The sequence below is a fragment of the Cydia strobilella genome, chromosome 17 (genome assembly GCF_947568885.1).
Source record: "Cydia strobilella chromosome 17, ilCydStro3.1, whole genome shotgun sequence".
Taxonomy (NCBI): domain Eukaryota; kingdom Metazoa; phylum Arthropoda; class Insecta; order Lepidoptera; family Tortricidae; genus Cydia; species Cydia strobilella.
In genome coordinates, this window is record NC_086057.1 from 6,369,848 (window position 1) to 6,393,867 (window position 24,020).

A 24,020-nucleotide genomic window follows, 5' to 3' on the forward strand; every position below is an offset into this window, starting at 1 on the left:
TAGACCTTCGGATGGCAACTCCAGCCGGCCTAGCCAAGGTAACAATCGCCATCGCTACGACAACGAAACGCTTTGTGTCTCTCTATCACTCTTCCATGTTAGTGCGACAGTGACAGTTGCGTTTCGATCGCTACGGAGCGTAAGCGAATGGCATGTTGTCTACGCGGCCAGCTCAGTTCTTAGCGTCCGAGTCGCTCGTCGGCTAGCAACGGCAACTCTCGGCCTGATTACATTCTAGAGAGATCTGCATTTCCTCAGCGCTATATAAATCATGTCTGTGAATGGCCCGACACTTGCCCTGGCGTATTTTGGCCACCGGCCAGCCTTTCCTAAAAATCACGAGAGTTTATGCTGTCCCGTACTAGCACTACTAGGCAAATAAAGACACAAACACGTAATACGTCTCGTTGTTTATATTTTTTTAGGGTGTCGCAGAAAAAATAGGAAAACCCTTATACTCGTACTATCTACCGGCATGTCTATGTAGAGCCATTGACATGCGGATGTTCAAACTACCTGTCCTATTTTGATATTTTTATAAGGAGGTTTTATAATTATTTGATTATTATTTTTGTCGTTACATTCGAAAGGGGTGAATCAAACTTTAGAACTCCCCATTTTTCGACGTGTTCCACTAAATATAAAATTTTAGAAATACCTACTAATAGATTATTTACAATGCTGGATTTACTCACACTTGGCTTGGATACAAATCACGATTTGACGATCGAGAGACAAGTGTGTGTCGAACAACGGTTGGAGGTTTCTGTGCAAGATGGTAGTGACCTACGATCTTGCACAGAACCCTTCAAACGTTGTTCGACACACACTTGTCTCGATCTTCAAAATGTGATTTGTCAATAGATTGGTGAGATATGGTTATGTCTGCGTGGCGAAGTTGCGTGTGTGAACGCTGTCGTGAACGGGAATTACTTGTTTTCATTGACATCACGGACCTCAGATAAGGACGACGGAAAACATCGACATTTCGTAGATGTGATACTCTTAAGTAGATTGTATAGTTGTTACTGTGACCTCGTATACCATTATACCTACGTGGGATAGAAGTAAATTTATGTTTTATGTAGGGTGGCAAAAAAAAAGGTTTTGGGATTATACTGAGCAACTTTTACTATAGGAACAACTACGAAAAAAATTTATTCTCCCATAGAAAATGGACCAGTCAAAATCTATGAAACAGCCAAATTTTTTTCGCGATTTCGGTGTTGGTACCATAGTAAAAGTTGCTCAGTATAATCCCAAAACCTCCCTGGCAATGAGAATACACTTATTTTTTAGCTACCGTGTATAAATGACTTTTTACAAGCTTCCACACAAGTGATAGTCTTACCCCAGTGGTGGTCATAAAGAGATAATACCACGCAATATTTGACAACCGAGTCATCTTGATGAGTAGTAGATAACTTCAGAAAGAAAAGTAGGTACCTACATAAGTGTATCGGCCCGATTCGAACTTTAAGGTACGTCCAAAATTTACTAAAGATACGACGGATCAGATATGCCAGTGACAAAAGTGACGTTTTTGTTTGAAGAAACATCCGATGGATCGTATCTTTGGCAAATTTTTGACGTATCATAAAAGTTCGAATCAGGCTAATTCGTAAAGTAAATCTTCCATAAAGAACAAGTATGCTCTCCCAGTTACAGTTTCTCGTATTGTTATAATAGCGAACAATGCAGTCGACAATGTTATGATAATATACATGTATGTTAAACTTAGTTCACATCTGACACAAGTTCACATTATAGACTGCAGTTTCCATATAAAGTCTGGCGGTACAATAGTGCGCCTACCAAGACCTCTACCAAGACAAGGCAAAGGGCACTGTAAGCTTTTTTTAAACACTAACTTTCATTAGTCATTGAAATACGTCAATTATGTTATTTATGTAACGAAAGGCAACAATGATCGAAAGTCAGCCGAATATATAATCATATATATATATATATATATATATATATATGGGCGTGAGCGTCGCGCGCAAGGACACGCTAAGCGGCGCGAGGTCGCAAAACAAAAGAAACTTTGTATGGCCTACTATATTATTCTCTATTATTTACTAGTCTTTATTCAAGTTATTCACGTGAAGTTGCTAACTCGCATTGCTGTGATAAAACAAATATTTGCTCCTCATTTACCATTCTGTGAAGGCTGCTTTGAACGTATTGTTCTCTATGTCTAATACATTTGTATTGTTAATAAGTTGATATTTAGGTAAATATCTAATAAGATTGTAGATAAATATTTACAACCATTTTCGGTGTTCAAATAACTTTTCTTGCCTGTTCTTGGTTGCCGTCGTTATTAACTATCAGGCAATAGTGCCAAGTGGTCACTATTAGACAAAGTCTCCCCAAACCTTAAAACACGCCCACAACACCCACGCACCCACTCATTTTGAAATCTCTTTCAATTGTAGATCATAGTATATCGTACGAGAACAAGGTATACAATTGAATGGAATGAGTAATTGCACTTGCTTAAGGCGGCAGCATGCACTACGTACATCCAACGGCCTAAGTTTTACCTTGACTTGAAGAACATAATCTAATTATAAATTTGCAGTAAACGAACTTAATTCAATTTAAACCCACCAAAGATTGGCTTTACAAATAAATTATTCATACATATCAGAAAATCTAGAACTTACCAGCACTTGCCCACTACTTGGCTTGAGCATCGACGAAAACCTTAACTGGAAAGCCCACATTGATAAAATCTCTGTCAAATTATCCAGATTTGCTTATGGTCTCAAACAAATATTATTAAATACTAACCTAAAAACTGCTGTATGTGCTTATCATGCTTTTGCCCAGTCATGGCTGCAATATGGTATCATTTTGTGGGGGCAACCATTTTTACTACAAAAAAGATACATACGAGTCCTGACCAAGATAAGTAACGAAGAAAGTTGTAGACCACATTTCACGAATTTAGGCGGCAGAATGCACTAAGTACAGTAAAACAGGGTGGCTTCCAAATGCAGGGGCGACTTTGAAATTTCAGTTTTTAAGCCAAATATTTTTTACGCCAGATTTTTTACAGTAGGTAAACATCAATATATATGTTTCAGTAGATAATGAATGATGGTAATTTTTTATCCATTTTAAAACTGTTAAATAAAAGCATCAAAGTAACCTCAAATTTTCCGAAAGCCACCCCGTTTTACCGTACATCCAACGGCTATCTGCGAGGATAACCAATTCGTCGTACGCTGCTTTACCGCAGAATGCGACCATAGGCATCACTATCAGCGAATCGAAAGCTTGGTAGATTTGAAGTTCGTAAGGTGCGTCGGGGTAAGATGTAATAGGTTTTTCATGAGGGGTAAAGACAAAAACTCATCCGTATGCCGAAACATTACGGGCGACTTTTCATCCTACACCTCAAAAAAACCCTTTCAATCTTACCCCAACGCACCCTTAATACAATGAAGCTTGTATGAGCTATACCTAACTACTTATACTTAGTTAGAAAACTACACTTATTTATACATGGTTGCACCATTGCAATATTGTGCAACTCAAAACTTCTTAAGGTGAAATAGGCTCAGAGAATGGAGTTTTTGAAAATTTAAATTTAATTAGCAATCTTAAGGCCTGTCTCCAGGGACTTCAGAAATTTGAATCCTGAGTTTTTGACTTTCGCTCAATAGAAAAAAATCACGAACATAGGTCTAAAATGCACTTTAAAAAGAAATTTAGCACAAAAACTAAAACTGTGAAAATTATTTCTAAAAATAAGTAACATTATGCTTGAGGGAACTCGGCGATTACTTTTTTTATTATTAAAACACACAAAAAGTTTAAATTCAAAACATGATAGCAGTCCTGAGCTAAGAGAGATACATCTCGCTCACGCTAATGCTCAGTGAGAGTGAGAGAAGAACACGAACCTACTGGGCCTAAGCCGCTAAGCAAGTTGCCGGACACTCGACGCCTCGCAAGGGGCTGTGACTTAGAATATCTGCCTGCTTGCAATGGGCTCCAAATTGGTGGTATAGCTACTGGATTCAAAATGTACTTACTCGAGATTAAAGTCTCACATATCTTAGTTCTAAGTCACAGGCCCCCTTGCGAGGCGTCGAGTGTCCGGCGACTTACTTAGCGGCTTAGAGCAAGTTACCCGCAACTATTCACTTAACGCCGGCCGAGCTCTGAATCTAGGATGTGCCTTTATATACTAAGGTAGATACCATGTTTGACACAGTTAACTGACAAATAGTGAGAGTTATCTGCGATGTAAGTTACCAAGTAATCGATCTTAGAAATGATTCCTAGAATGTTTTAGGCAAAAATATAAATTTACCATTGCTAGTATACTTTTCTAATGTAATTGTACTAGAAAAATCGATTCAATGGGGTAAATATGCTAAAAATATCTGATTTCACTACATAGTATGAAACAAAGTCGCTTTCCGCTGACTGACCGTCCGTCTGTCCCTATGTATGCTTAAAACTACGCAACGAGTTTTGATGCGGTTTTTTTAAAAGATAGAGTGATTCAAGAGGTGGGTTTATTTGTATAATTTGTAAAGGTTTTGTGTAAATTATTTGAACTACCCGTGCGAAGCCGGGGCGGGTCGCTAGCCATATATAAATATTATTTCTATGATTATATGTATTATAAATTTAGTTATTAAATTATCATGTCCAAGGTACAACGGGAAATGACCAAGGTACATCAGTGATGTTGTTTCTTGGACACTTTTCCCTTTGAATGTATCCCATCAAAATAAATAACCCATGCCATCTTTAAATTTTATACCGTATTAGATAATTTATTAATGTTGATATCTTATGATATTCGGATAAACAATAAGTTTTTTTTTTAAATCATAAAAGAAAACGAAACATCATACGATTAGCTAATGTTTTACCATCGAATGATTATTCCATTCTACAATTCTACATATTTACATGGCAGCGTTGGTGAGGTTATATTAATCGGTAGAATTGGAATTGCTTTCTACTATTTCTTTAAGCGCCACTTGCACCATCTCACCAGCCCGGGGTTAACCGGTTAAATCGTTAACCCAGTGTCAAATTGTACTGGTAACCATGGTAACTCCAGGTTTAACCAGTTAACCCCAGGTTAGTGAATGGTGCAAGAGGCCCTAAGTCAGCTACGCTACTACCGATCAGTATTTTATCCGTAAAATATGTAAAGCGCATGTACTTATGTAAAGTCTTCCATAGGAATATGATTGAGCGGATTGAGCCCCAGCCGACCGTCTGCAAAGTTCAGCTTGTGACTTAAGGTGACGTTCTAATGGCACCTGCAGCTGCATTACTGTTGTGATATTAGACTAGTGCTGCGGCCTTTATTCGGGTGCTGTCACTGTCCCTGATAAAATGAGTGACGGTTTGAACTTTCACACATGTTATAAAGAAAATTGAGTGTGACGGCAGCCACGTCCAGCAGTAGGTAATGCAACTGACTAAGCTAACATTATTATTACAAGGTTATAACCGAGCTGTTAGATATTTGGATGAAGATTTCCTTATATTTGGTAACCTTAGACAAAAAAAGTCTAACTAGGTTTGTAGTACATTATAATAGTTTTTACATATCGGAGAGCTGGCAGGCTTTGTATGGTGATATTAGAGAAACGTTTTATTTTTGAAGCATTTAAAAGGTTTCAGTTATTATTTACCTTGACGCTTTTCTGTTTAGCCCTATGCATGGCTGACTGGTAGATAATGCCTATAATGGCATTAAGTCCGCCTGTTGTACTCTTTTTATGTGCAATAAAGTTGAAAATAAATAAATAATTATTTATAAAAGAGTTTTGCCGAAAAGCTATATTTTATTATAGAAGTTAATCGCTTTTCAAGTAAACGGTGTCATAATGAAACTTTTTTTAACCGAAGCATCCAATATTTCATACGTGATTTTCGATATATTTAATAGCGCATGTAATGCTTTCTCCATAGGAATATTCATGAATTAGCGCCGGCCGACCGTCTGCGAAGTTCAGCTTACGACTTAACTGTCGGCAGCTGCAGCGTCGATCAACCGCCATTCACCAACTAAACTTACATTATTCCTTGTTATCGGAAGCGGACCAAGTCTTAACTGAGCAGTTTACAAATTTCTTGTACTTTACTCTCTCTCTCTCTCTCTCTCTCTCTCTCTCTCTACGAGTCAAGAAATACGGAAATTACCATCTGAATGTTATATAATATTACATGCGAGCAAACGAGGCCGTTTAAGAATACAAAAATTATTCCTATTCCGACCGAAAGTGTTTATTGTTTTTCTACATACCTTAATCGCAAACCTAAAATTCCAATATACGGCGCGACGCGTCACGTATAGCTCAACCCACATTATGGACCTATACCAGACCTGCAGTGTTTAATGTTGTATGATATTCCATTACCCACATGACTTACCGCGCCACAAACGTGACGATATGGAGTCTTATCACAAGTGTTACATATATAGGGAATAACTAGTTCACAAATAAGAAATTGGATTGCAAGACCAAATTATTTCTTAACCTTAATGGATAAGTTACTATTCAGGTAACAATTAGCTAAAGCAGCATATTTCATCAGGAAAGTGACGAACACATACTCCAACAGCATCCTAACTCTGGTGGCTAATAGGCTAGATTGTCCAATAGCAAGGCACTAGGATAGTCTCCATGGTCCCACATTATCCTAACTTAAGAATAGTTTTAAGTCTTGACATTTTAAATAAACTTGACTGCATACATGACTGCATACATACATGTAGAGCGTTTAACTTAAATTTTAATTTCAATTTTATAGCTTTTAATTTTAATCTTTTAATAATCAATGAATTTTATTATTGCCTATCAATCAATTGTCAAGTTGTTTTACATTAGGTATATCAAAGATAGATATAACTCCGTAATAGATGGATACAGCCTAAGGAAAAAACGTGCCTCGAAAATCACAAAAATTTGATTTTCGATCAGAGGGCGCCACTAGTTTTGGCCTACACTCGTATAGAGGGCGTTGACGGTTTTGTTTGTTATTTATAAATTTAACGCATATCAGTGAAAGAACATGGGTCAAAATCATAAAAATAATTAATGCAAATAAAAAAAATCATTTATCCATATTTAAATACATTTTATCGTATTTTTATAAATATTTATTTTTAGTTTTAAAGTGTGTCGACAGATGGCAGTGAATTTACTGGGGTTACAAAATTTACTATAACAGTACCGCTCTAGTATAAGTTACTCTATGGGTATATCAATTATCAAATGCTCAGTTAATTTAATTTTAATGTCTAGTCATGAATCTTTATGTTATATAGGTACCTAATTTCATTTTATTTTATTTTATTGCAAATGTAAATATGATGTTGTCTGGAATAAATGATATCCCTGAAAAGGATATGATGTTCCCGAAGAAAATTGATCGTATGGCCATATCATGAGTTTTGGCATCAAATCATGTGGACCGCATTCTAGGTAAAGGCAGTCAGGAGCCGTAGAGTGACGGGAAGTGCGCGGCTAATTGCGTGATTATTCAGCCTCATGCGCCTTTGTCATTCTAATGAGACGCTGCGCTGACCGCTCTGCCGCGTTTCATTCCCACACCGCGTCAGACTCAGTACCTAATTACTTAAAAACTACCTAATTTAGGAACTTAATAACTTGCTAAAATTGACAACTTTTGCAACTAGGTACTCGCGTCTCGCTTTAACTTTTCATGTATGAAAGATTTACTTTAATGAACAAAAAACATACTTATCCCAAATTCCACTATAGACACGTAAGTAATCCACATCTAACATGCTTTCACGCCTTTAGAGACTTGAAGAACTTCATCTGCAAACGAGAACCTCCTGAAGTGTAAAAAAAAATACAATTCAATTCCTATTGCGAACTTTTGCGAATAGATTGTAAACGAAATCTGATTAGCAAAGGTGGGCTCAAGTGTGTCGTTCTAATCGCTTATCGAGCACAAGCGAGTCCAAAGTTGACTGGAGCTATAATCGAGTAACTTTATACATTTAGCGTTTGCGTCAAATCCGGTAATTCTGATTTTTTTGCAGACTTGTTTATGATGTTGGCCCAATGAATAATCCAAGTGTTTTTTTTTTACATCTTTGACTTTGGCCATAATTAAATTTCTATGGAAATCGTCGCTGCCATCCGCTACAAATTTTTACAAAAAATGTATGACTGCCTGCTGTGAAGTGATACTTTATACAATAAGGAATAAATGGGCTTAATTGTCCATTTTTTATTTAGTGCAAATCGCTACACTGTGATTGTAAAGGCCAAAATTGTCACAAATAAATACATATACCTACATAATTTTCATTTAATGTTTAATAATCAGTTATATTGACTATATTCCAAAAACGAATTCCTGGTCCCTAAATTATATGAAAATGATATATAAATTGCCCTAGTTGCTAGGTCAATTCAAGTCTGTGGGTTAGGTATACTCAACGTGCTTATAATGCCCTGCGCATCTAAAATACGTTTAGGATGCTGTTTTGGAACTCCCGCGGTTCTGCAGCCGCCCAAATCTAAAAAAAACCTGAAATTTTCGCAGTTTTTTCGATTTTTGACAAAGTTGCGTTCGGCGCTCGAGGTCACAAACTTGGATTATTCATCATAAACAAGTCTGCAAAAAATCAGAACTACCGGATTAAACGCAAACGAACCCCGTACTTTTAGGCGACAAGGTTACTGTAATTTTTAGTAGTATAAGTGCGTTTTACGATTAAGAACAGCGACTATAGAAATCTTGAGTTCACCTTACGTTGGCTGTTGCTGAGAACTCGATCAGAATATACACGGTCAGGTAGCCGTGGAATCGCCGACTTCGAGAATTAAATTTACAAATGGATCCGAAGTTAACGGTCGAAATGTACAAGAAATTGATTAATGTCTCACCGAGCTCAGACAATTAGGGAATGAAATTGTCAGAGCTAGAGCTACGGTTGGGCGGTATTCTAGTTGATTTCACGGACTGAAGACTAAATAGCTTTGGGCAACACTTCATATACTTATTACATACCAGCCGGTGGCGTCGCGTCAGACACCGGAATAAGACATGGGACATGTTTTTTTTAGATAATAATATAAAAGTCCTTTCAGATTAGGTAGCCGGTGAGAATCGAGTTATATGAACGCTCCACCAGTGAGATCTTATTAGGTCGACCGAATAATCTGGCAGAACGTTTTGCAGATCTTTGCGGGTTTTCGGCTGCAAAGTGCTCCAGAAGTGCTCTGCAAGTCGACGTAGTTTGATATTCTAATCAAAACCTTAAAACCAACCCCCTGCCAATATATACTAAAAAAACGAATTACTTTTGGTAACATGCAAACTCAAAATTTGCATTTGATTACTTTGCCTCACATTTGAATAAAATGCAACTTTCTTATTAGACCTGTACCGCTGGCTATATTTTGACCCCTAGGTTATAAAAATATTAAAGTCAATTCTGTTTTCGCTTATGAATACTTTGTTAAGATGTAAATCTTACATTTTGTTTTGTGTCATATATATAATTTGCTTTTCTAGTAATTTGTTATTTTGTGGTAATTATTTTTTATTTTGAATTATCTTGGAGAAAAAAATATTCGAGAGAAAACATGTAACTGTGTTGCATTTAGGATAGTGTTTTTAGTGTGAAAACATAGTTTGTGTCAATTACGTCCACTGCAATCTGATACTATGTCATAATATTCTAAATGACACAAAAAAAAAATTAGAGTTAAAAAAAATTACTTAGGTCGAATTTAATCGTTTAAATAGGTCCATTAAATGATTTTGTGTCTTATTAAGGCATAGCTTCATAAGATATTTGATGATTTTGTTGTAACAGGCTGTCACCGTTACAAAAGAATATTAAAGATATTAGAGTTTACATCTTATTAATTTGAAATGCGGGATAAATAAGATGTATGAATTTGTGTCACTTGCATCCACTGCATAAACAAATATTACAAAAATATTATTTGCGTTCAAACGAAGCTAGCGGGCGGTCTGAATGGGCAACGGAGGCCGTGCAGGGTGGGGCCGCGGCGTGACCTTGCCGTACGCAACGCATGTTTACTTCGCCTGTGCGCCAAATTAACGCAACTTATTCAAAGAAGTTACGCAAACAACACAACAACAAGCAACAAGCAAGCAAGGAATGCGTCGAATTATCTTTTACCTATTTAAAACTCATAGATATTGTACAATGTCACCATTATGCAAAAGAACTGTAAGTACATGTTTGATTTGCGAGCGAGCTGGCAACATTGCGCAGGGAAATCTTAAAAATATCGCGTTTACGTGAACGCCACATACATTTGTGACAGTGATAGGGAAAAGGTACCACTAAAGTAAAATTTGGTTATTAATACCGTGACTTTCTTTTATTCTTTGATAAAAAAAATTGCTATTTATGCAACAAGTGCGGAAATCATCTTTACGCACGTGTATCATACAATGTTTTACTATGCATTGTGCGAGTAAATAAAAAAACATGTCATGGCAAATAAGTTTAATTATTAAAAGGAGTGTTTTAAATCGACACGAGTTGCGAATTACCTATTCGCACGTGTATCGTACGTTTTACAGTACATATGGCCCTTTAAACTTTCGACATATGCACGGTAAGTGCTCTTTTCCGCACTAGTGCGAGAAAGTAGCACCATATGTACTGTAAAAAAAAATTGAAAACAAAAAGCACTAGTGCGGAAAAGCAGTACTTTCCGTACGATATGGCTCCGTAGGAAACGCACTTTTCGAGCACATGCATTGTAAAAAAATATATAGGACTGTATCTCCTAAACCATGCGTCGTAGCGCAAAAATAATAAAATTTTCGTTCCCCTTTATGTAACCCAAAAGTAATACATGAAAAATAAAATGAAAAAAAAAAGAAACAAAATCTTTATAGGGCTGTATTAGCTGTATCTCCTATATCGTGCATCGTAGCGCAAAAATAATCAAATTTTCGCTCCCCTTTAAGAAGCCCCTAATTAAGATTTAAAAACGCAAAAAAGAAAAAAAAGAGGAAAAAATCTTTATAGGGCTGCATCTCCTAAACCGTGCATCGTAGCACAAAAATAATCAAATTTTCGTTCCCCTTAAGAAACCCTTAATTAAAACTTTAAAAAAAACCAGGAAAAAAACTTTATAGAGCTATTATAGCTATATATATAGATATAATATCTCCTAAACCGTGCGTGGTGGCGCAAAAATAATAAAAATTTCGTTCCCCTTTATGAAGCCCCAAAGTAATATACTAAAAACACAATGAAAAAAAAGAAAAAAAATAACAAAAAAATTTATAGGGCTGTATCTCCTACACCGTGCATCGTAGCGCAAAAATAATTAAAAAAATCCCTTTAAGAAACCCCTAATTAAGATTGAAAAACGCAAAAAAGAAAAAGAGGAAAAAAAAATCATTTTAGGGCTGTATCTCCTAAACCGTGCGTCGTAGCGCAAAAATATTAAAATTTTCGTTCCCCCTTACGGAACCCCAAAGTAATATACAAAAAACACAATGAAAAAAAAACAAAAAAAACTTTATAGGGCTGTATCTCCTAAACCGTCGTAGCGCAAAAATAATCAAATTTTCGTTCCCCTTTGTGGAACCCCAAACTAATATACAAAAAACACAATGAAAAAAAAAACAAAAAAAAAATCTTTATAGGGCTGCATCTCCTAAATCGTGCATCGTAGCGCAAAAATAATCAATTTTTCGTTCCCCTTTAAGGATCCCTTAATTAATACTTAAAAAAAAAAACAAAAAAAAAACAGGAAAAAATCTTTATAGAGCTATATCTCCTAAACCGTGCGTGGTAGCGCAAAAAGAACAAAATTTTCGTTCCCCTTTACGGAACCCCAAAATAATATACAAAAAACACAATGAAAAAAAAAACACAACAAAAAATCTTTATAGGGCTGCATCTCCTAAACCGTGCATCGTAGCACAAAAATAATCAAATTTTCGTTCCCCTTTAAGAAACCCTTAATTAAAACTTAAAAAAAAACCAGGAAAAAAAACTTTATAGAGCTATTATAGCTATATATATATATATATATATATAGATATAATATCTCCAAAACCGTGCGTGGTGGCGCAAAAATAATAAAATTTTCGTTCCCCTTTATGCAACCCATAATTTATATTTAAAAAAAAAACGCAAAATTTAAAAAAAAAATCATTATAGGGCTGTATCTCCTAAACCATGCGTCGTCGTAGCGCAAAAATAATAAAAAAAAACCACTTTAAGAAACCCGTAATTAATACTTAAAAAAAAAAAACAAAAAAAACCAGGAAAAAAAACTTTATAGAGCTGTATCTCCTAAACCGTGCGTGGTACAGCAAAAACAATAAAATTTTCGTTCCCCTGTATGCAACCCATAATTTATATTTAAAAAAAACGCAAAATTTAAAAAAAAAATCTTTATAGGGCTGTATCTCCTAAACCATGCGTCGTAGCGCAAAAATAATAAAATTTTCGTTCCCCTTTATGCAACCCATAATTTATATTTAAAAAAAACGCAAAATTTAAAAAAAAAAACATTATAGGGCTGTATCTCTTAAACCATGCGTCGTAGCGCAAAAATAATTTAAAAAACCCCTTTAAGAAACCCGTAATTAATACTTAAAAAGAAACAAAAAAAAACAGGAAAAAAAACTTTATAGAGCTGTATCTCCTAAACCGTGCGTGGTACCGCAAAAACAATAAAATTTTCGTTCCCCTTTTATAATTTATATTTAAAAAAACGCAAAATTTAAAAAAAAAAAAACATTATAGGGCTGGATCTCTTAAACCATGCGTCGTAGCGCAAAAATGATCAAAAAAAAACCCCTTTAAGAAACCCGTAATTAATACTTAAAAAAAAACAAAAAAAACCAGGAAAAAAAACTTTATAGAGCTGTATCTCTTAAACCATGCGTCGTAGCGCAAAAATAATTTAAAAAACCCCTTTAAGAAACCCGTAATTAATACTTAAAAAGAAACAAAAAAAAACCAGGAAAAAAAACTTTATAGAGCTGTATCTCCTAAACCGTGTGTGGTACCGCAAAAACAATAAAATTTTCGTTCCCCTTTATGCAACCCATAATTTATATTTAAAAAAACGCAAAATTTAAAAAAAAAAATCTTTATAGGGCTGTATCTCCTAAACCATGTGTCGTAGCGCAAAAATAATAAAATTTTCGTTTCCGTTTATGAAACCCCAAAGTAATATACAAAAAACACAATGTAAAAAAGAAAAAAAGAAAAAAAAAACAATTAAAAAATCTTTATAGGGCTGTATCCTAAACCATGCGTCGTAGCGCAAAAATAATAAAATTTTCGTTCCCCTTTATGCAACCCATAATTTATATTTAAAAAAAACGCAAAATTAAAAAAAAAACCATTGTAGGGCTGTATCTCTTAAACCATGCTTCGTAGCGCAAAAATAATTTAAAAAACCCCTTTAAGAAACCCGTAATTAATACTTAAAAAGAAACAAAAAAAAAACCAGGAAAAAAACTTTATAGAGCTGTATCTCCTAAACCGTGCGTGGTACCGCATAAACAATAAAATTTTCGTTCCCCTTTATGCAACCCATAATTTATATTAAAAAAAACGCAAAATTAAAAAAAAAAAATCTTTATAGGGCTGTATCTCCTAAACCATGCGTCGTAGCGAAAAAATAATAAAATTTTCGTTCCCCTTTATGAAGCCCCAAAATAATATACAAAAACACAAGAAAAAGAAAGAAAAAAATAATAACAAAAAAACTTTATAGGGCTGTATCTCCTAAACCGTGCATCGTAGCGCAAAAATAATCAACATCTGTTCCCCTTTAAGAAGCCTTTAATTAAGATTTAAAAACGAAAAAAAGAAAAGAGAAAAAAATCATTTTAGGGCTGTATCTCCTAAACCGTGCGTCGTAGCGCAAAAATAATAAAATTTTCGTTCCCTTTTATGAAACCCCAAAGTAATAACAAAAAACGCAATGACAAAAAAAAGAAAAAAAACTTTAGGGATGTATCTCCTAAACCGTGCATGGTAGCGAAAAATAATCAAATTTTCGTTCCCCTTAAGAAGCCCTTAATTAAGATTTAAAAACGTAAAAAAGAAAAAGAAAAAAATCTATATAGGGCTGTATCTCCTAAACCGTGCGTCGTAGCGCAAAAATAATCAACTTTTCGGTCCCCTTTATGTAACCATTAATTTATACAAAAAAAAAACGCAAAAAAAAGAGTCTTTTTTTGTAGGGCTTGATCTCCTAAACCATGCGTCGTAGCGCAAAAATAATTAAATTTTCGTTCCCCTTTATGAAACCCCAAAGTATTATACAAAAAACACAATGTAAAAAAGAAAAAAAGAAAAAAACAATAAAAAAAACTTTATAGGGCTGTATCTCCTAAACCGTGCGTCGTAGCGCAAAAATAATCAAATTTTCTTTCCTCTTTATTCAACCCTTAATTTATATTTAAAAAAAAACGCTTTCACTAAACTGCTGTAACTCGGAAACTTAGAATCCACAAAGGGGACTTTACTAAATTATGACACATATTAAAGCCTGACCAGTAATATATGATCATTGTCAAGAGGGCGCTGTTCATTCTCATGTATAGGGTGACAGTTCAGTATAGTATGAAAAAATATTGTATTTAATGAACATCATCATCAATGTAATTAATGTTGCTTGCCACGCTTAAACATAACAAAAATCACAATAAATTGCGTCTTAAAATAAACTTAAAAAGTCTACTAAAAATCGAAACAAAAGTAATTTTTAAGTCGCTGATGTGACATTCTCAATCAAAAGGTAGGTACCACTTTGTCGTTTACCATAAAGACGAAATTTGATTATATCTTTATACAAATAACCTGTCAGAGAAAGTGGTACCTTTTGATTAGGAACGTCACAAATGTTGGTCAGTATGAGGAGTGCAGCCTACAGTTTATTTTTAATTATATTTATATACCTACTACGGTAAGATTGATAAGACAATGTAATTATGCCTCCGAATGAAATAAATCCACTGTATCGCAAAACTAAGTGGCGAGACAGCTCATAATGCCATCTCTTGGTTGGTCTTAACAAGGGTAAAGGAGATAGTATTAAGATCTCAGTCGCCAGCTGATATTGCGGCAAGTATAATAAGCACCCCACCCGCGTAGGTACGCGTCCCCGCGCACGCCCTTCTTGCTCAATTGAGTTTTATTTTGCCAGATAGTAAAAAAACCGTGGATCAAAATGACCCAAATTATGAATGATGTCTCAATGTGGTATTATAATATTGTAGACGTAAACTTAATAATATGAATTTTTTTTTGTGGCAGATACAGGGTGTTTATTAGAAAACAATTTTTTTTAAATAAAAGCGGTGGATGAATTTGACACAGATTTGTTTGAATAACATATAACAATGTTCTGTAAAGTACAACACTTCACTTACCGACTCTAATATTTTTTTAGGCGTTTTAGGATCAATATTAGGTATTTATTAAATGCCATTATACCCGTGGATGAAAATGACACAAAATGCGTGTGTACGTCGGAAGCCACTTTGCCTTTACAGGGAAACAAAGAATTTCGTCTCGAATATTTTTTTTACAGAATGCTGATTGAAAAAAGAAATACCTAAATTTCTACCTAAGCAAATACCTAGGATGACACAAAATATTATTTTTAGGTTTAGTATATGGTCTGGAAACTATATATAAAAAATAAGCAACATTAATATTCTTATAACCTCAGAAGTTATTGGTACAGGTCTATATATCTGTTTTTGAACAATCAAGACAGCCATTACCAGCTGGTGTGGTGAAAAATGCTATAAGTACCATGTTTTGGTATTTTTTGCTGACATCGCGAATTTACGTTGTCGTGATCTCATTTATGTACTTATTGTACAGATATTTTGACGTCAAAACGATTAGTTACTATGGAGAGTATAGATGGAGTAAGTAAAAGACACGTATCTCGTCTTAGTTATTATATTGTAATTTGTAATAAATCAGTTCAGAAATTAAAAGCGCAAAAATACCTATGTTCAATCAGATATTTCCATGGTATTTTTTTTTTACTATCTTTACTTTCATTGTTTTTATGAAAGTAGCCAATTCTTTAGTGTGCACTTTCTCCTAGCCTAGGTAATTAAATCTAACTAAGTATAAGAGCCTATTAAATAATATATAATTTTTCAATGTATTTTAGGTTAACTATTCGTCTATAAAAATAATAAACAACTACATAATCCCTAAGAATTTACCATGTGTAATTTTAAGTGCAATTGTATATTGTGAGATAAATAAATCATATCATATCATAGGGGCCTAAATACCTACGAATAGTCAAAAAGCCAAATTGTTAAGCGGACCCCAGATTCCCATGAGCCGTGGCAAAATGCCAAATTTTGTAATTGAAAGTTAAACATTATTTGCGCGAATTCATAAAATGCCCGTTTTTAGATAGGTACAGAGTTTTATCAAAACACAGCAGCGCTAGCACGAGCGGTCTGTCTGACGTTGATTTATCACAATTTGCTTCTTCATGCTTGTATCGATCTTCGCAATAGCCCGCGCAGTTTTATTAAAGCACTTTAATGTTGTTAAATGCAATTTCATAAATTCAAACAAGATTTATTTATTTGAATTCAAACAAGTCTTATATTATAAACTGAAATAAATGTCATATACTAAGAAAAAATGACCAAGGCCTCCAGTGCCCCAGGCTGGAATCGAACCAGCGTCCTCTGCTATCGCGGCAGGTGCCTGTACCATTCGGCGATAGCAGAGGACGCTGGTTCGATTCCAGCCTGGGGCACTGGAGGCCTTGGTCATTTTTTCTTAGTATATAACATTTATTTCAGTTTATAATTTATATGGTAGTGTTTCTACTTAAAATAAAAACAAATTAAAGTATTTTCTGTAAATAATTTAATTTGTTCTAATACCTCTAAAAGTCTTATATTGACCGAGATATGGACCGTGATTACCTTTTGTATCCCGGTCAATATAAGTCTAGTGAAACTAACCGTGAATCATTCAAAACTGTTAAGATGTTTTTCTTCATAGCGAAATGGCCCACTTGGTACACTATAGTAAGACTCAGCTCAAGCTTCAACGACATCCTAGCTTAGTCGATAATGATCCCACCTACTAAGAGGAGGTCCTGAGTTCGAATCCCGGTCAGGGCATTTATTTTTGTTTATCTAAAAGATATGTTATACGCAGCAGATTCTTCAACATCGCGCGTAATCAACCACAACAATGAACCGTCTCAGTTAAATGGTATCGTCAAAACCCGCTTTCCCGCCGCTGACGGACGTGATGTTGACACGAAGACAACCTAATTTTTATTTCCCCGCCGTCAATACGTTTTCCGAATCCATTACACGCCAGTTGTTCCGCGTCATGTATTGGAAATCTTTTCCGAATGCAAATCACGCTTTTATACTCTAATGATTGCCTTACGAGAAATACTAATATTTGTACAATAGAGAAGTTAGAACTCAATTTCATCCACAGTTATTATTCCAATAATTTCCGCTACTGAGGTAGGTATTTAATATTGGATCCTTAAGGTTCTTGTTAAGTAAGTTTATATCTGGAATTTTCCCCGTAGAACTTTGCTTTGTTACTTGGCTCTTAGATTAGTGTTGGTAAAGATTTCAGTCCTTTTAGTCCCCTGCTTTAAGACTCAAAAATTTTCAGACTCTAGATATTAAAGTCGAAACTTAGTTCTTATCGAGACCTGATAATTATATTCTTATGTAAAGACTTGAGTGCTTTAATGAAAACTCTCAAATTATGTACAACAGTTTTCCAAAACGCACATTTGTTTCCACATGAAATTCATGGATTAGGAATGCCTATTTTTAACCGACTTCAAAAAAGGAGAAGGTTCTTAATTCGTCGGAATCTTTTATTTTCGGAGTGTTCGTTTAGAAGAATTCTACAAAATGTTTGACGAAGTCTTTACCGAAAACTCGAGTCCCTTTAAAGACTTAATAAAGGATTCGACTTGGGATTTAAAAGACTCAAGTTTTCGCGTAATAACGAGTCAAGTTCAAATTTAGATTCAAAAGACTCGAGTTCCAACCAACACTCTCAGCATATTAAGTGATCCCTCTATTTTCATTAAAATTTCCCAATAACAATCATAATCTAATTCACAAAACTTATCCTTATTGATAAACAAGGTAGGGGCGTTGGCTGAGCACCTCGACTCTCCTCTCACTCGCTACTGGGTTGAAGTGGCGATTGGCAGGGCCAAGTAGAGCAGGTTGTCTGTTTTCCTATAACGTGTAGGTAATATATTTAGTTTTTATTTTTGTATTATTAATTTTTTTTTGTTTTTGTATTGTGCCACTAGATAGTTATTAAGATACTCTGTAATTAACAAACCATGGATAAACTTGTTCTGAAATAAATGATTTATATTATTAGGTATTAGGTACTATACTGTCTAAAAGTACCTACCTACAAACGAGTCATTGAGATAATTCTACCTTTATCTAACGGCCCGACCACGACATCGCGCGGCGGCGGCAACGGCGAGCGGCGGCCATAGGTGAGAACGAAAGGTCCGATCGCTGTCTCGCTCCATCCTATGGCCGCCGCTCGCCGCTGCCGCCGTCGCGCGATGTCGTGGCCGGGCGGTAAGTGAACCCAGGTATCTAATTTATGGAATACTGAAAACTAATTTTAAAGTTGTCATGTTAGATGGTAGAATTGACCATTTCTATTGGTTTATTCCGTTTATTAAAAGGGAGCTGTTTATGTAAAAACCGGTAACATTATATTATGATCTGTTGAAGCTGGCTAAAGTGGCTAGGTACCTATTAAAATTTGTCCTATTACATAAAGTGCTCCCCCCCCCTATCATGAGACTGCCCAATTCTGACATCTGGATCCCGATTCAACCATTTGTTATGGATTTGAACTGGTTTTGATACGACTTTGAAGATCGCTCACGCTGATTGATGCATGCGAAATGAAGTGAAAGTGCTCGCCAATCACCAAGGCGATTGTAGGGGTCATATCAAAACCAGTTCCAACAAGTAACAAGTTAATTAAATCTGATTCGGACTCCTGGTTATGATTACGATATTCTATAGCCACCTACTCTTTAAAATTTTGGTACGATTGGCATTATCAAAAACTTCAAAAACATTCAAGCATAAGTATATCCAATTAACATAGTCCGTCGTGATATCGCTTCATAATCCGGCCCAGCAATCTGGCGAGTGCCATATAAACACAACAACTCAAAGCCGTATTAAACTTACAATGAGACCCTTTCAGGTGAACACCGAGTAAGACAACTAAAGGGCTCCGCTTAAGAGCTCATTCCACGAAATTAAGCAAGGGAACGCGTCTAAGTCGTAGGGTTACCGGTGCGATGCGAGACACAAGCGCAGGCGGCAGAAGTCTATTGCCTCGGGGCTCGGCCACAGAACGCACGCTCGACACTATTGGTCACATTGGACACGGATTCGCTCGCCGTGGCAAGCGGAACATCAGCATCGCTAAGTATATTGGTGCATAGCGCTGCCAGGCTCACACACCGGAGTGGGGCGTGGGGATCCGCATCAGTTTGATAATGATCTCTTTAGGTTAGGTTCCCTTCTGAATCTACCGTAAGGAATCTGCATACTTTGCGCTCCGACAGCGCCAATCAGATAGGAATACTGTGTAGGTACATACCTACCTATTGGATCGATTCCACAATCACAAGTAAATAAATAAATAAAATAAAATAAGCCTTTATTGCTGTTTAACACAATAATAATATGTTTTAAGTGGGTACCTTTACACTATATTTTTTTAATACTACACTATATATAAATATATCTATATTTCTTAACTAAGTGAATCGGCAACCGGTTTTCGTCTCCTCCTTTTTACAGCTTTTCCTTCGACATAGGCCTCCTCTAAATCTTTCCATTTTGTTCTGTCCTTTGCAGTTCGTCTCCATGTTGGGCCAGCTATTTTTCTTATGTCGTCTTCCCAACGTTTGAATTGTCCTCCTTCGTTTCTTTTCCCGTCCCGCGGGTACCATTCTGTTATTAATCTTGTAAACACTTATTTGTTCTTTCCCTTAACTTAACATATGCCCTGTCCATCTACATCAAGTGAAAGCTTGAGACTGAATCAACATGATTTTTTAAGTGTGATGTAAAAATATTGATATAATTATGTAGTTTTGTATGGCATTTCAGTCGTTTACTTAGTGTTGGAGTGTGTGCTTGAAAGAGTAGGAAACCCCGCCGACGCCTGTGAACCGTACCGCAGACGCCGGGCAGAGCCTTAAATCGCGTTAGTGTCGACCGAGTGTTTATAATCGGTCCTCCCTCCCCTACGCGTAGTAACGCTCAGAGCGCACTACTTAAGTACAAGCTTTAAGCTTGTCAAATTGGCACGGGCAATTTGTTTTTAATTGATTACTGGGCTAGGTAAAAGGGTAGAGCCAAGGTAGAGCTCAGCACAAGGCTGCTACGAAATTACCTTACCTGGGTATACAATAGTTATTTCTAGAGGCGTATTCTGATTGTAATAACAGTTCATGAATTATGATCTGTCAGTGTCAAAAGTGTCTGGTTGAAGAAATGTCACCCTTTCACACTAAGCGCCACTTGCACCATCCCACTAACCCGGAGTTACCTGGATGACTAAGGGTCGGTTGCACCAAATCGTTCGTCATCGTTAAAGAGTTCGCTAAATTTTATTGTATGGAAAGTTTCATAGTAAACCGCACTAAGTAGGTTTGATTTTACTATGGGCACAGGAAAACGCTACCTGGAGCTTACATCAACAGTAAGAGCGTTTTAACACCAGAGTGCCTCGTGGCATAAGGTTATGGGTTTGAAAATAATTGTATATTAAAAGGCACTTTTTACTTCTCTGGGGTCCTTTCCTACATCTGATATAGGATTGGACTGTTAAAACGCTCTAACTGTTCGTGGTAACCACCAAGATCATCCAAGTATAATAGAACTCCACGGAGTCCGTATATACACCTACATTTAAGAGCGACCCCACCCTAGCGTCTTTTGAGCGTCGGCGTCTAGTCAGCGCTATGGTAAATGGCGTCGCTGCGCAGTTGCGCCAACGTTGCGTCGAACAGCAGCCATAGTCGGGTAGACTCCGAGACTCCGACGCTCGGGAGACGCTAGTGTGGGGTGGCCCTAAAGGGTCAAAGTGAGAAGGCGACGCGACGATGGACAGATACGTATTTAAAACTGAGAAAATCGTTCAACATTTTCATTAGCTCGCTCGGACCATTGTATAAAGCTTTGTATTGTATGATAAAGTTCTCGTTTAACTCTGTCCGAACTAGCGGTGATTTCTCCCCGGAGCCCCAACTGTCGTCCAACTCGAGTTACAGTTTGAATCACAAGTTAAGTGCGAGCGCCCTCGTCAGCCTGTCAAACTGTCAGCTCACCTGCTGTGATGTTCTTTAATCGGTCAAGGACGTGGCTCGACTATAGATGAACCTGTATCATGGTTACTCGTAATACCTAATAATTAAGTAATAAATAGCGACAAATTCTATAATGCGAATGTAAAAAATACGGAAGCAAATAACGAGTGAAAAAGAACTGTTTTAATACGTGCATCGTAGTTGGTTGCCGCCAGATCGCCACGCTACTTTTATTTTTAAGATTTGAACTCTGTATTCAAATTAATATTATTAAACCGCCTAGCGTAAATCCTATACCTTCCGACTAGGTATTACGTTAAGAGTTCTTAAAGCTTTCTAATTTGGTCTCGCTGTTTCCATAGTGAAACCAGAGATAATTATTAAATATTGTTCTACTTAGTTTTCTTCTTCATATTAGCGTTTTCCGGGTTGCATAGGTACCCGTACTAAAGCCCGTCTAAGCCCGTCTAGGGTGGGCTTGTGTAGTACATATGTACTAAAATCAAAAAGACACGATTCCCTCCACTGTACTAGACCGAACTATTCCCTAATGATTTTGCTCTTAGTACGTACACTAAACGCGAACGAAACAGAATGGGAGCGAGGACCGAGGAGTGACAGTGACAGCAATGCGGTCCGAGTGATCCGACTCATCCGACCGAACTAAAACTAAACGTCGACTCTGTGTACTACCAAAGATAGATATAACTCCGTAATAGATGGATACAGTCTAAGGAAAAAACGTGCCTCGAAAATCACGAAAATTTGATTTTCGATCAGAGGGCGCCACTAGTTTTGGCCTACACTCGTATAGAGGGCGTTGACGGTTTCGTTTGTTATTTATAAATTTAACGCATATCAGTGAAACAACATGGGTCAAAATCATAAAAATAATTAATGCAAATAAAAAAAATCATTTATCCATATTTAAATACATTTTATCGTATTTTTATAAATATTTATTTTTAGTTTTAACACACTTTATGGCAGTGAATTTACTGGGGTTACAAAATTTACTATGACAGTACCGCTCTAGTATAAGTTACTCTATGGTACTACTGTACTAAAAGACAGAACTAGTACAGTTGTAAGATTGTACTAGTTGGGAGCGATCTTTTCAGTGAACGAGCATGCACAACTCTAGTCTAGGGACTGGGGTACCTACTGCTGGTTTTCACGAAAGTTAAGAGCGCTAGTAGTCTCTAGCAGTAAGAGCGTGCGACTTTCAACCCGGAGGTTGCGGGTCGGGTAAAACACCGGCTCGTACCAATGAATGAGTTTTCGGAACTTATGTACCTCCGATATATACTCGTATCATTTGATATTTACCAGTCGCTTAAATTTTCCGGTGAAGGAAAACATCGTGAGAAAATCGGACTAATCCCATGGCCTAGTTCCCCCTCTGGGTTTGAAGTTGGAAGGTTAGAACTAGTGCCTACGCCAATTCTTGGGATGAGTTGCCAAACGGACCTCAGGCTCCCATGAGCCGTGGCAAAAAACCGGGACAACGCGATGAAAATGATGACTGGTTTTCACGAAAGTTGACGAAAGCAACTGTCATCTGACCTTCCAACACAAACAGGAATTAGAACTTATTGGGTTAATAAAATTGACTACAATATTGAAAGAGAAAATTGGATCTCCGTCTGACAAAAAAAATCTCAGAATCTTTTACTTCCGGCGGGTAGATAGATGTATAATGCAAATGCAATGCAAGAAGTTATAATAGGTACTCGTATGTATAAGCAGCGCTACCTACATACCGCCACAGGCACCGCACGACGGCGGGCCCGTGGTAAAGTCTCCGCTCGTATTTTCTCCCTACCTACTTTACGACTTTGATTCTAGATGGCGCGCTAGACAGTACAAGAACATAAGATTTCTGATAAAAATATGTTTTGCGTTCCGCTCGGTCAGTGTTATAATTTGGCGTTCTATTATGTGTGTCGTTTTCAATCAAAAGGTACCACATTGTCGCTTGCCATAAGGACGCTCTGACAGGTTATTCGTATAAAGATAGACTCCAATTTCGTCCTTATGGTAAGCGACAATGATTTGATTGAAAACGTCACATTTACGGAGTTATATCTATCTTTGGTCACATCATAGGTACTAACTGCATAACGAGTGCATGCACGTGCGGTAGCAGAATTATTAGCTATGCCTATAGTATTCTGCCTTATACCAAGCTAATAATAACAATAATATATAATAATATTTCAGCCTATATACCCTCAGAAGATTGAAGCGTAGGGTAGGTATTCAAATTTTATAATTATGAATTAATGATAACTTGATAAATATTCATTTGCATAAATAATATCATATCAACTTATTTATTGACCTTGGTCGCACTTGGTGGTGATTGGTGCGATAGATATAATATACAGTGTGTCCCTAGCCATTAGACAAAGCCGAAATGTACATACACATTAGGGTATTTAAAACCAGTATACAAAGTATCATAACAACCGGTAACAATAAGCGGTTACGAAGAAATTAACAAATTTAGATTTTTTACTTTGGAGCAGCCTGTATGTGTTAGTAGCTACTGAGGTAATACATCCTCATAGAATAGTATGAAACCTTCTTCGACCTTTTTGATTATCTTTTTTATTT

General features: G+C 36.3%; 1 protein-coding gene across 1 annotated transcript in view; it reads left to right on the top strand.

Annotated features, from left to right (window-relative positions):
• The window catches only part of LOC134749012 (large ribosomal subunit protein bL34m), a 559,836-nt gene that overhangs the window by 530,175 nt on the left and 5,641 nt on the right, over window positions 1–24,020 (top strand). The gene's annotated exons all lie outside the window — the stretch shown is intronic.